The sequence below is a fragment of the Delphinus delphis genome, chromosome 7 (assembly GCF_949987515.2).
Source record: "Delphinus delphis chromosome 7, mDelDel1.2, whole genome shotgun sequence".
In the NCBI taxonomy this organism is placed as follows: domain Eukaryota; kingdom Metazoa; phylum Chordata; class Mammalia; order Artiodactyla; family Delphinidae; genus Delphinus; species Delphinus delphis.
In genome coordinates, this window is record NC_082689.1 from 2,402,556 (window position 1) to 2,416,046 (window position 13,491).

The following is a 13,491-nucleotide window of genomic DNA, read 5'->3' on the forward strand; positions in this document are numbered from 1 at the left end:
TCTAACTTTTTTGGAAACCCTAGCCGGGCTGGATTGCTAAATAGTTGTCAGGAGCGAGGGCGGCGCGCTGATTGGCCGCCGCGCCCGGGGGCAGGGCAAGTTCTGGGGCCTTTGCTGGCCGCCCCCGCCCCCCGGCGCGGCACTTTCAGTTTTGCCTCCCCCTTAGGCCCCGGCCGCGGCGGGCACCCGCGAGTGCCGGGCCCTCGCGCGCCGCCCGCGCCTCCATCCCGGGCTCTGACCGCTCTCCGGCCGCGCCGCGCCCTGGGCTCAGCCGACCCGGCTTTGTCTGCTCCTTAACTGGAGATCGAAACCCGTCGGGCTGCGGGGTCTCTCCCGCGCCGCGAGGGGTGCGGGTGGCGAGTCCTACCCTGGATGCGCTCCCAGGAGGTGAGGACGCGGCGGGGAGACCCCGGGGGCGCCCGGGCCAGTGTGCGCCTTGCTTGTTCCGGGGCGCACAGCGAGTTCGCGCCGTGGCCCGCACGTTCGGCCAGGGGTGGGGGACGTGCGGGGGCCAGTAGCCCCGGCGCCCAGACAGCGGGCGTGCGGACACGCGGGTGCCCTTGGAGACGCCGCTCTCCACGCACGCGACGCGGGGATCCGTGGAGACGCGGCCTGCTCTGCCCAGCAGTTGTATGGGGGAGTTTCTCACCCCAACTTGCTGGGGAGCCCCGGCCCCGACGGCCTCAGCAGGCCGTCCTTCTAAGTGCGTTAAAACCTCAGCGCCACCGCGAGCCTCCGCGGGAGCGCCCGGCGCCCACCGCACCCACCTGCCTGGCCCCCGCCGGGGGTGCGGGAGCGGGGCGGGGGCGCCCGCTAGGCCGCGGTGCAGGGCCCCAGCCTCGGGGCCCACTCTCTCCTTCGCAAATCGGCTGTTGACAGAGGGCGGTCTGGGGAGCCGCGCGGCCTCCCCTGCGCTGGGCGCCCGCGGGGCAGCCCGGGCGGCCGCAGAGCGGGGGCTCGGCCTCGGCGGGCGACACCGGGGACGTCGGCCCCGCGCCATCTGGACGCCGAGCGCGGGCGCGTTTGAAGTGGTTCGGGGGCTCTTTGTTCGCCAGGCCGTTCTGGCTCGGGGCCTGGAGGTGGTTTACGGCCTGGATGCCTTTGAACCTATTCCCAGGTGACCCGGGCTCAATTAGACCCGGGCCTGAGCGGGGCTGTCAGGCGAGCCGCGTGATCAAGGGCGGGCTGGGCCCTTTTACTGCAGTTGAACTCGGGGCCGGCGTGGCTGGGCCTCGGCTGCTCCGCGGGGCCGGGCCGCGCCCACCGCGTTAGGAAACCCGAGGGCGAGCGGCTGCGTGTGCGGCCCGGGCGGCCCAGGGGGACGTTTCCCACCCCCGCAGTTAGCGATGGGAGACAGAGCTGGGGGGGAGAGGCCCGCGCACAATGTGGCTGCGTCAGAGCGCTGCTGGTTTGCAGTTTCTTCCCCACCCGCGGGCTTCACGATCTGAAAACTACAGGATCCTAAGACTACGGGGTCCTAGGAGTCGCCGCGCCCAGCCCGCCGCGCCTGACCACCTCCTTCTCCAGCTCTGGTTATGGCGCTCAGACTATCCAGCGCAGCAAAATAGCTTTCCGTGTCTCTTTAAAAATCTAAAATTAAAACTTAAGGAACAAAAGAGAGAGTGAGAGGGGCGTGGGGAGCGTCCTGGCCTCGCTGGGGCCCAGCCTTCCCGAGGCTTTGCCCGTCTAAAGGGCCTGCGCCGTATGGGAACCGCAGCGACTTGCTGCCCTTCAACTCCGTGCGTCGCTCAGTTCACGGAGACCGAGGGCCCAGACCCCCGTTTCCCGCCCAGCTTACATAAGCCCAGAGACGTCCCTCCCCCCTCCCCCTGCCCATGAGCCCAGAGAGCGAGCGTGTAAGGAGGAGAGGAGCCTGCCTTGTAGGGTGCACCACCCCACTCTGTCTGCCCTGCTGCCCACGGGCATGAGAACGATTTCTGGAAGTCCCGTCTAAGAGCCGATCACCTCCCTAAGCCACAGCAATAGGGTGGAGCTGGGCTTACAAGGGGCGAACACCTGATATCCAAGGCACAGATCACCTACAGGTACGATTCTCCTGTAGGAAAATCCCTTTTAGAAATTTCCCTTTGAAAAATCGCTCAAGAGGGCATAGGACAAGCCCTCGTTATAACAGTCAGACCCTTGCCTCGCGCGTCTAATGTTACCACGACAAGGCTTGAAAGGATGGTTCCTGCGGTGTGTGCAGTTGTACGTGGTGGACGGGTGCTCCACGGTCCTTTCCGTCCTCCTCCTACAGATCCTTCCCGCATTGCAGGAGTTGAAAAGCTACAGAGGACCTCCCTCCAACTCTGGCAGCCCTGGTCTGCAAGATGCAGTCCTGGGGTGGAGATGTTCGGCTGCTCCTGGAAGGGCAGTGTCTGCTCACATCTAGAGGCAGGGGGAAAAGCAACCCTTTTCTGGAGTGGAACCCAGCACGCTGGGAGTGTGGCAGTAGCAGTAGCTCCTTGACTCCAGGCTGGTTGTGGAATCACTGTTTTCCTGGTACAGTGAGGCAGGGGCTCCAGGTCTGCAGTATGGTTTGCAAGCCGGTCCCCAAAGCCCTGTCTAGCGTCTGTTTATCAGCTTCACTGCCATTCTGTCATATTCCCTAATAAGTTGTTTCCTGCATAAACTAGCCAGTGTGGGCCCTGTTCTCTGCAAGAGAACTCTGCGACACCCCGACTGTGGACCGCAGCGTAGAAGATGAACACTAGGGCTCTTCCCAGGGTGCCTTGCTTTCTCGACGTCTCTCACTTGTAATGTGGGGATAACGTGGGCCTTGGCCGCACCTTGATTAATGCCTTTAAGATCAAATCAGCAACAAACTCAGGCTATGATTTTTTTTCACATGGAATGTATACCTAATTTCAGTTTAAAAACAACACCAGAGGGCTTCCCTGGTGGCACAGTGGTTAAGAATCCTCCTGCCAATGCAGGGGACACAGGTTCGAGCCCTGGGCTGGGAAGATCCCACATGCCGTGGAGCAACTAAGCCCATGCGCCACAACTACTGAGTCTGTGCTCTAGAGCCCGTGAGCCACAGCTACCGAAGCCTGCGCACCTCTAGAGCCCGTGCTCCGCAGCAAGAGAAGCCACCGCAACAAGAAGCCCACGCACCACAACGAAGAGTAGCCCCTGCTCGCCGCAACGAGAGAAAGCCCGCGCGCAGCAATGAAGACCCAGCACGGCCAAAAATAAAGAAATAAATGTTTAAAAATAAGAATGAAAAATAAATAGAAACAACACCAGAAAGATCAACCCTGGCCTAAAAAGAATGGGAGAGAGAGAACGAGGTGTAGGGGTCTGGGACAGAAGCCAGGCTCCTCTGCATAAAACTTGTTACGTAGATTTGACTTTGAAACCATATAAATGTTTCACATAATTATTTAAAAATTAAACCAAAATGAGAAAAAAGTAGAAAACCCTAAAAAGTCAAAAGCAAAATCAGGCAGATGTACCTAATTTTGTATCACCTTTGTGGCTTAACCATGCAGACAGAAATAATTTAAGATCACTTTAAACGCTGTGATTTGACTCTATCCATCCCTAGAGGGATAGACTGTAAAGGAGAAAGAAAAGAACCGCATAAAGGCTTAATCTGTTTTCAGTATTCATATTTCTAGGAACAGTGTTGCCGCTGTCATTCTGAAACTGAGCTAAAGCAAGTTATTATGTTGACATCTTTGGGAATCGAGATTTCCACCCTAAAAGAAAAGAGATACAAATATAAAATGAAAGAAGTCAGGTAAGAGCATGGCTTTCTAAATTTGTTGGAAATATCAGTATGAGCTCATAATGTATTTCCTCTTAAACAATGTATTTCTTGACCCTGACCGTCGGAAAAGCACAGACGCCTTGAGTGACCCAGGGGCAGTGAGCACCCCTGGTGTCCATATGGTGGCCTCTCCTTGAAGAAATGGCTGACTTAAGGTCTGGGGCAAGACGTGTACGAGATAAACGCGGTGCATCGTTTTACACCAGAGAGCAAGGAAGCTTTCAGGGACTCCTGGTCCTGCTGGGATCGTATTACTGCCCGGGAGCTTCCCACCACGGTGGACTGGGAGAGGCTGCCATCCACTGTGGTTCTAGGAGTAGCTGGATTTAACTTAGCCTGACTTGAATTCATGACTCAGGAAGGCTTGTTTTCTCTCCCCGGCCCCCCACCCCTTTCAGATAGTTCCTTTAAGTTCTCACCGTCCTGTCGTGTTTGTTTTTAATCTTAAAATCTGTCACATCTTCTGCCCTCTCCTTCCCTCCCCCACGGCTCTTCAAACTTTGCACTTTCCAGTGGAGCCCAGCAGATCCTGTTGACTCTGATGGGTGGAGAGATAAGAGGACTTACGGTTACACTCTGATAAAAACACGCATTTTATTGTACACTGGAGGGAGGAATTGATGGAAGACAGAAGAGTATTAGTGCAGGCCGGTTCATGATCACTGACTGTGCGGTTCATGCCACGCTGAGAAGTGGGGTAGGAGCCAGGCAGCAGAGACTTCGCAATGCAGCACGTTGAGGGGTGTAGTGGAGTGTGCTGGACCCGGGCTGAGGTCTGGGGTGCTGGGGAAGACACCAGCAAAGGGGGAGCAAGTCTACCAGGAGAGATGAGAATGTGTCAAGCTCCACGGGGTGAAAGAGTCATGGGTGTCCCCACAATGGGTGGTCCCTGCACCTGGGAGCTCAGGGGATCCGTGGCCAGCACTCTCTTGGTTACTGATGATACAAACACAATCTGTACATGTTTAACAGAAAAGGAATTTCTTCACTACTTCAGAAGCTCAGGCTCTGGCTGGCTTCAGGCTTAGCTGGATCCAGGAGTTTCGGTGATGCTGTGTCTCTCTTTTCCCGTCCACCCTGCAGCTCTGCTTCCCTCTGTGTGTGAGCCTCACTCTGTCTTAGTACAAGGCCCCCCCCTTGTGCCTGAGGATGACCGGCGTGACACTTCAGTGTCATATTATCCTGGTACGGCAGCACTAATTAAACAAGTTTCCTCCCGTTGCTCCAGCAGAGAAGGTAAGCATGGAACCCTGACTGGCTGGACTTGCACCATGTGGCTGCAGGCCTGGGGGGCCCTGAGATTGGGGAGGTCCCGCCTGGAAGAGAGGCTGGGCCCACGAGCAAGGCGTGTACGTTGCGGTGGCACCTGGGAGGAATGTTGGAGCCAGGCTCTCACAGGACCAATTACAGGGTTTGGATTTCCTTCTGAAGGCAATGGGAACCGAAGGAGAGTTCTAAGGAAAGATGTGATGACCCACTTTTACTTTGAGAGAAGTTGGAAAGTGACAGCCAGCTGGGGAGGTTGCGTTCATCCATTTTTCCTCTTGCTGTATCTAGTTATATTTTCACTTTTAGGTTTACCAGTTGGGAACAGGAAGACATGCAATTTAAACACTGCTCCATCTCGTAAGAAAAAAAGGTAAAACCCAACCACATCCAGTCTGTGCAGGAGCAGAGAAAAACCAGGATATGAGGAGGAATCAGGATTCAGTGCTCCGTCGCCGACCAGAGGATGAGCTTGGGTTAGTCCCTTCGTCTCAGCGGGACTCAGTTTCCCCTCTGTGAAAGAATGGCTCGGAGTGAAAGTTTCGTGAGGTTCCCTTAACACGACAAGGTCTAGGTTCTGTTTTCAGAAACTGATATCCGGGTTGGGGAACTTAAGGTTCGTGTCACACTTAGACACGTTGTGGCGTTTTGGAAAGACCAGGGCCGGGGTGGGTACTTCCAGAACCTGGGGACTGGGTTTTTCTTTAATCTGTCTAAGTAATGTGCAGGGGAGCCTTGGTGACCACACGTGCCCTGACCCCTCATAAAGCCCCTGTCCTGTTGTGGCCTGGTCATAAACTTTCCTGGAAAGGTCATGTGAATGTATCGTTCCCCAATACTTTATAATTAGAAATTATGGTCTCTCTTCCACGTGACACTTTTGAGCTTTAGCAGATCTTAAATTAAAACTGTACATGTTTTAAAATGTTCTTCAGAAAACTTTAATTGCACAAGTTGAAAATTCGACTGAAAAAGTCCTGAACGCTTATCTAAATAAACATACAGATCTGACCTCAAATGTTTCAAAGAATAAATTTGGAATTAAACGTGCGTGTGTTAAAACTCTGGTTATGTCTTAAGTATAAAAGCTCATCAGAGAAGTCTCCTGGGGGAAACACTTCAGGGTGTGTGGCAAGTTTCTCTTTTATAGAGGTCACCAGAGCGGTGGGGAAGTGGGCGCAGAGCTCTCCCAGGTGACCGGGACACAGAACAATTGGCTGTCCTTGTTTAAAGAGAAAATGTGTGTGAGTGTGTGAGTGTGAGTGTGTATGTGTGAGTGTGTGTATGTGTGAGTGTGTATGTGAGTGAGAATGTGTGTGTGTGTGTGAGTGAGTGAGTGTGTGTGTGTGTGTGTGAGTGTGTATGTGTGAGTGTGTGTGTTGTGTGTGTGTGTGTGTGTCTGTGTGTGTGTGTGTGTGTTTACGTAGGGGTAAGGGGTGAGATGTAACTTCTCCAGGCTACACGTTTCTTAGAAGGTTTTTAATTATTTGGCTTGACTCCATTTTCCTACTTCATTTCTTCATCTCCTGCTTTAGGGAAGATGGATAAATAACAACCCAGGTGCACCTCAGGTTCCCCTCCTCACGGGTGAAAGTGCCGGGGAGGACGCTGGGCTCCCTCGAGCTGGAAGCCGGTGGCGGGCGTGAGGCCTGCTGGCTCCAGGCTTCTCCCTCCGATTCTGCTTTTTGCCTCTTCAGCCCTGCTGACTTTTCCTTACCCCTCTTCAAAAAGGGCCTCACACCCAACTCCGAGGAGACGCTGTCTGAACTCTGAATATAAAGGGAAACTAGCTTTATTTTAGTTTTTTGATGGATACTTTTTCCCCCCCGGAGGAAAAGTTAATGAACACTAGTATCAAAGGATGAAAGTGTCACCTTTATTTCCCTGGGTCACACAGGAAATATTTTGTTGGTATGTGGTACATCTTTTGGGTGGGACTCCTATACCCTGGATCCATTCTGACACCCATGGCCTCTGCTAATTCGTGGCTGAGCAGCTGGGATCCCACTCCCTCATATTTTGGCTGTACAGAGGTTTGCAATTTAAGAGGAAGAAAATGTTTTTACTCATTTTCCATTTTTAAAGTCGTATAAAAAATCTGGAATATTGTTATTTTTTAAATTCTGCGAGTAAAATTCTGGTATATAATCAATAGCAATGCACATGATGGGAACCTTCACATAACTGGATGTTTTCTTTATGCTCAAAGTGAAGGAAAATGGTCAATGCAATGGAGGGGAAGGTGAAGGAGGAGGAGAGAAGGTGCTGGAGGAGCTGATTACACCAAGTAACAAACCCAAGAAACAGAAAACAGTCTTGTGCTTGCTTCTGGGGTGAGTGGAGAAGTGGCCCAGCTTCCCTCACCACCACGCCACCCTCTTGACTCCCTTGTTGTATGTCTTGAGACACTGAGATCCCCAGCCAGCAAGCAAGTATATTCCATACACAAAGGTAGGAAAGCGGATCTAAGTATGGGATGGAGAACTGGGTCCCTATCTCCTTTTTTGAAGGTATAACATACCTGCAAATAAACTCCACCCATTTTAAGTTTAAAATGTGATACCTTTTGACAACTGTCCAAAACATTTCCATCGCTCCATAAAGTTCCCCTGTGCCTTTTGCAGTCAGTCACCTCCCCCTCCCCAGCCACTGGCACCCACAGATCTAATTTATGTTCCTGCCTTGCCTTTTCCAGAAAGTCATAAAAACGAAGTTGTACAGGACATAGCCCTTTGTGTCTGGCTTTCTACACTTAGAATAATGCTTTTTAGATTCGTCCACACTGTTGCATGCATCTATAGTTTGTTTCTTTCTATTGCTGAGTATTCAATTGAAAGAAACAAACTACAATTTGTTTATCCATCTATCAGTTGACGGACATTGGGGTTGTTTCCAGCTTTCAGTGATTATGAATAAAGCTGCATTCAAATCATTGTTTAGACATGCTTTCGTCTCTCTCAGGTAAATACCTAGGAGTGGGGTTGTTGAGTCCTATGTAAGCGTATGCTTAACTTAAGAAGAAACTGCCCGACTGTTTTACAATGGCTGGACCATTTTGCATTCCCACCAACAATGTATAAAAGACCAGCTGCAGATGGCTATAATAATAAAAAACAAAACAAACAAACAAAAAACAAAAACCTAGCAAGTATTGGTAAGGATGTGGAGAAATTTGGTGATGTCTTAATAAGTTAATTATAGAATGATCACGTGACCCAGCAATGCCACCTTTGGGTATATACTCCAAAGAATTGAAAACAGGTGTTCAAACAAAACTTGTACACACATGTTCATAACAGAGTTATCCACAATTGCCCAAATATGGAAACAACACAAATGTCCATTGATGGATGAATGGGTAAACAAAACATGGTATAGCCAGACAATGGAATATTATTTAGTCTTAAAGAAGAATGAAGTACTTATTTGATATCACTTATATACGGAATCTAAAAAATACAACAAACTAGTGAATATAACAAAAAAGAAGCAGACTACAGGAATATAGGCGTGGGAGAGTGGGAGGTACAAACTACTGGGTGTAAGAGAGGCTCAAGGATGCATTGCACAACCTGAGGAACGTAGCTAATATTTGGTAATAACGGTGAACAAAAGTAACCTTTGAAAATTGTATCAAAATTTTTTTTAAATAAGGAATGAGGGCTTCCCTGGTGGCGCAGTGGTTGAGAGTCCGCCTGCCGATGCAGGGGACACGGGTTCGTGCCCCGGTCCGGGAGGATCCCACATGCCGCAGAGCGGCTGGGCCCGTGAGCCATGGCCGCTGAGCCTGCGCGTCCGGAGCCTGTGCTCCGCAACGGGAGAGGCCACAGCACTGAGAGGCCCGCGTACCGCAAAAAAATAAATAAATAAAAAAAATAAAATAAAATAAGGAATGAAATACTGATGTGTGCTACAACATGGATGGACCTTGACAACATTATGCAGAACAAAAGAAGCCAGAAAAAGGGTCACATATTGTATGGTTCCATTTATATGAAATATCCAGAAGACGCAAATCCATAGAGACAAATCAGATTGGTAGCTGCCAAGCGTTAGGAGGAGGGCGTGTACTAACCATGTGCTCTGTTTTCTGTATCTTATGATGCTTTGACGTCTTGGGGCCTTGTGGACCCAGAGAGGGATTGCCCCTCCTAGACTCAGTGGATTCTTGGAGATAGCAAACAGCTTGCCTGAGGACATCCCTTTGACATGCAAACCAACCAGTCCTGAGTGCAAACCTCAACCCTACTCATTTTATCAGTCTGGAACACAGTCCCTGCCCTAAATCACCCCAGAACCAGTTGCCAACAACTAGTGACCACCTCTGCAGCCCCGGCCGCTCAAAGGGTTTCACTCTCTAACCTGAAGTCGACTCAGCTTGCTTACCCTGCCCTGCCTAGCCTGCCACACACAAACCACAGTAAAGGCTCCCGTCCACATGTCCCCCTCTCTTCTGCCTCTTAACCACCCCTGGTACTTCCCCGTGTGGCCCTGCCTCCTGTTTCTATGGATCTGTGGGTAGAAAAACGTCATCCTTCATGACAGTCGTATCTATTTCTGTGTGTCTTCCCATACCTAATTGAAACAAATCCCAGGTACCTTTTAAAACAGAGGAGAATAGAAAGCGTTTAATGTGTATACGGTTGCCCTTTGGGATGATAAAAATCTTCTGGAATTAGGTTGTGGTAGTGGCTACACAACATTGTGAATGTACCGATTGTCTCTAATGGTAAATTTTATTCCGTATTTCTGTATTTTGCATTTCTACATAGACAATCATGTCTATGAATAAAAAGTTTTCATTCATTCTTTTCTAGTATGTGCCTTTTATTGCTTTTTCTTGCCTTATTGTGCTGGGTAGGACCTCTATACAATGCCGAAAAGAAAACAAAATGCTGAGAGCGGAACTCCTTGCCTTTTTCCCAATCGGAGGAAAGCATTCAGATTCTTGCAGTTAAGTATGATGTTAGATGTAAGTTTTTCACAGATTCTCTTTATCAAGTTGAGGAAATGTCCTTCTATTTTTAGTTTAGAGTTTTTATAATGAATAGGTGTTGAATTTTGCCAAATCCTTTCTCTACATCATTGAGTTGATCATATTTTCTCTTTTTTAGTCTGTTAATATGGCAAATTACGTTCACTAATTTTTAGATGTTGAACCAACTTTGCAACTCTGGAGTGAATCCTACTTAAACATGATATATCATCCTTTATATGTATTGCTGGATTTAATTTGCTAATATTTTAAGAGTTTTTAATGTCTAATGTGTTTTTTTTTTCCTTTGTAACACCTTTCCTTGGTTTGGGTATCAAGATAAAATTGGCCTCATAAAATAAGTTGGCAAGTGTTCCCTCCACTTGTATTTTCTAGAAGACATTGTATAGAATTGATATTATTTCTTTCTTAAATGTTTGATAATAGAAGCCTATGAAGCCATCTGTGTCTGTCCTTTTCTGTGTAGAATCCAAAGAAATCCAATTCACTGTAAGTTCAATTTCTCTAATAGAGGTAGGGTTATTCAGGTGGTCTGTTTCTTCTTGGGAGAATTTTGACAGCCTGTGTCTTTAAAGGAATTGTTCCATTTCATCTACCTTGTAAACTTGATTGCTGTGAAATTGTTAATGACATTCTCTAACTGTCCCTTTAATTTCTGTAGTATCTGCTTTATTCTTTTTTTTAACTAATTAATTTATCTATTTTTGTCTGCATTGGGTCTTAGTTGCTGTGCACGGGCTTCCTCCAGTTGCAGCGAGCAGGGGCTGCTCGTCATTGTGGTGCACGGGCTTCTCATTGCGGTGGCTTCTTGTTGTGGAGCACGGGCTCTAGGCGCTCAGGCTTCAGTAGTTGTGGCTCACAGGCTTAGCCGCTCCGCGGTATGTGTGATCTTCCCAGACCAGGGCTCAAACCCATGTACCCTGCATTGGCAGGCAGATTCTTAACCTCTGCGCCACCAGGGAAGTCCCTGCTTTATTCTTAATATATGTACTTTATGTATTCTCTCTTTTTTTTCTTATTCAGTCTGTATAAGTGGTAATCAATTTAATGCTTTCATTGATTTTTTTCTATTGTTTTTCTGTTTCTATGTTGTTTACTTCTGGTCTTATCTTTGTGTTCTTCCTTCTACTTGCTGTGGGTTTAATTTGCTTCTTTTTGTAGTTTATTAAGTTGGAAGCTTAAGTAGTTGATTTGGGAACTTTCCTCTTTTCTAATATAAGAAGTTAATAATATAAATTTCCCTTGAAGCACTGATGTACTTGCATCCTACAAATTTTGATATATTGTATTTTCCCCTTTTTAAGTCCAATTTTTTTCTAATTCATCTTGTACATCTTCTTTGACTGGATTACTTGTTTAATAACCAAATACTGGGAGGTTCCAGACATTGTTCTGTTGTTGATTTCTGGGTTAGTTACATTGCACTTAAAATATATACTTCGTACTACTTCGATCTTTTAAATTTTGTTGTGGCTGGTTTTATGGCTCAGAATATGTTCTATCTTGGTGAATATTCAGTATACACTTGAAAATAACATTGGGTCTAGTGCTCTAAAGCACGTCAATTAGGTCAGATTGGCTGATCTTTTAAAATCCTCTACAGCCTTATTAATTTTTTGTATACTTTTTTGGTATCAACTACGGAGAGAGGTGTGTTGAAATCTCCTGCTATCGTTGTGGATTTGTCCGTTTCTCATTTTAGTTCTCTCAGCTTTTGCTTGATGTATGTTGAGGCTTCGTTAGTGGGGACAAACACAGGTAAGATTGTTACGCCTTCTTGATGAATTGGCTAATGTATCAATTTATGAGGTCCCTCTTTTTCTTTGTAATATTCCTTGTTCTAAATTTTAGTCTTTCTGATATTAATATAGCCACTTCAGCTTTCTTTTGACTAGTGTTTGCATGATATATTTTTTTTCTATCTCTTTACTTTTTTTGTTTTTTGTTTTTTGTTTGTTTTTTTGCGGTACGCGGGCCTCTCACTGCTGTGGCCTCTCCCGTTGCAGGGCACAGGCTCCAGACGTGCAGGCTCAGCGGCCATGGCTCACGGGCCCAGCCGCTCTACAGCATGTGGGATCTTCCCGGACCGGGGCACGAACCTGTGGCCCCTGCATCAGCAGGTGGACTCTCAACCACTGTGCCACCAGGGAAGCCCTATCTCTTTATTTTTAATCTTTCTATGTCAATATACTTAAAGGTTTTTTTTTTAAGTATATAGTTGAGTCTTGCTTTCTTTCTAATTTTACAATCAATCTCTGTCTTTTAAAAGGAGAATTTATATTGAAAATAACCATTTACATAGCTGAATTTAAATCTGTGTCTTGCTTGTTGGTTTCGATTTATTCTGTCTGTACTTTGTTCCTATTTTTGTCTTCTTTCCGATTAATTAAATGATCTTGTGTATTCAGTTCTACCTTAAATTGGCTTATTTCTTCTTCTCCCACCCCTTTCTCTCTGTTGTTGTCCTAGGCTTTACAATATGCATCTTTAACTTATCACAGTCTATCTTCAAATACTATTTTTCACTTCACATACTACTGCATGAAACTTACAATAGTATATTTTCATTTTTTCCTCTTATTCATTGTACTTTTGTTATCATACCTTTTGATTCCACATATGTTTTAAGTCCTACCATATCATTACTTTTTTTTGTTTTAGGCTGTTGATTATGTTTGAAAGAGATTCAAATATAATTTTACATTTACTCATTTTTACCTGTTCTGGTATTCTTCATTCATTTGTGTAGACTCAGATATACACCTGGCATCATTGTATCATACTTTTTCTGCCCGAAGAACTTTCTTTAATATTTTTTGTAGTGAAAGCAGATGAGGAATGAATTAACTCAGTTGTTATTGGTCTTAAAAAGTCTCTGTTTTGCTTTCTCTTTCGAAAGACATTTCCACTGTTTATAGAATTCTGGTTGGACAGCAACTTTTGCCTTCAATCTTTCAAAAAAATGTCTCTCTGTTTTCATTTGGCTTACAAGGTCTCTGACAAGGAGTCTTCTGTAATCTTACCTTTGTTCCTCTGTGTACAATGTATATTTTTTTCTCCAGTTTCTTTCAAGATCTTATCTTTATCTCTGGTTTTTAAATATTTGACTGTGATGTATCTTGATGTGTCATTACTTGTTTTTATTCTGCTTGAGATACTTTGAGCGTCTTTGATTTTTAGTTTGTTGTTTTTCTTTAATTTTGTCTGTTATCAACTACTGACATACAAATCTTTCTCCTACCCAATTCTCTCGCTCCCTCCCTTCTCATTTTGGGACTAAAATTACATATGTTATTTGCTTCCTATTTCCCCACAGTTCATGGATGTTCATTTCTGTTTTTTGAGGGTTTTTTTTTTTCCTGCTTTTTCTTTTTTTTCTTTGTGTCTCAGCTTGGATGATTTCTATTAACCTAACTTCAAGTTCAGTGACAGTTTTTTTAATCTGCTGTATCCA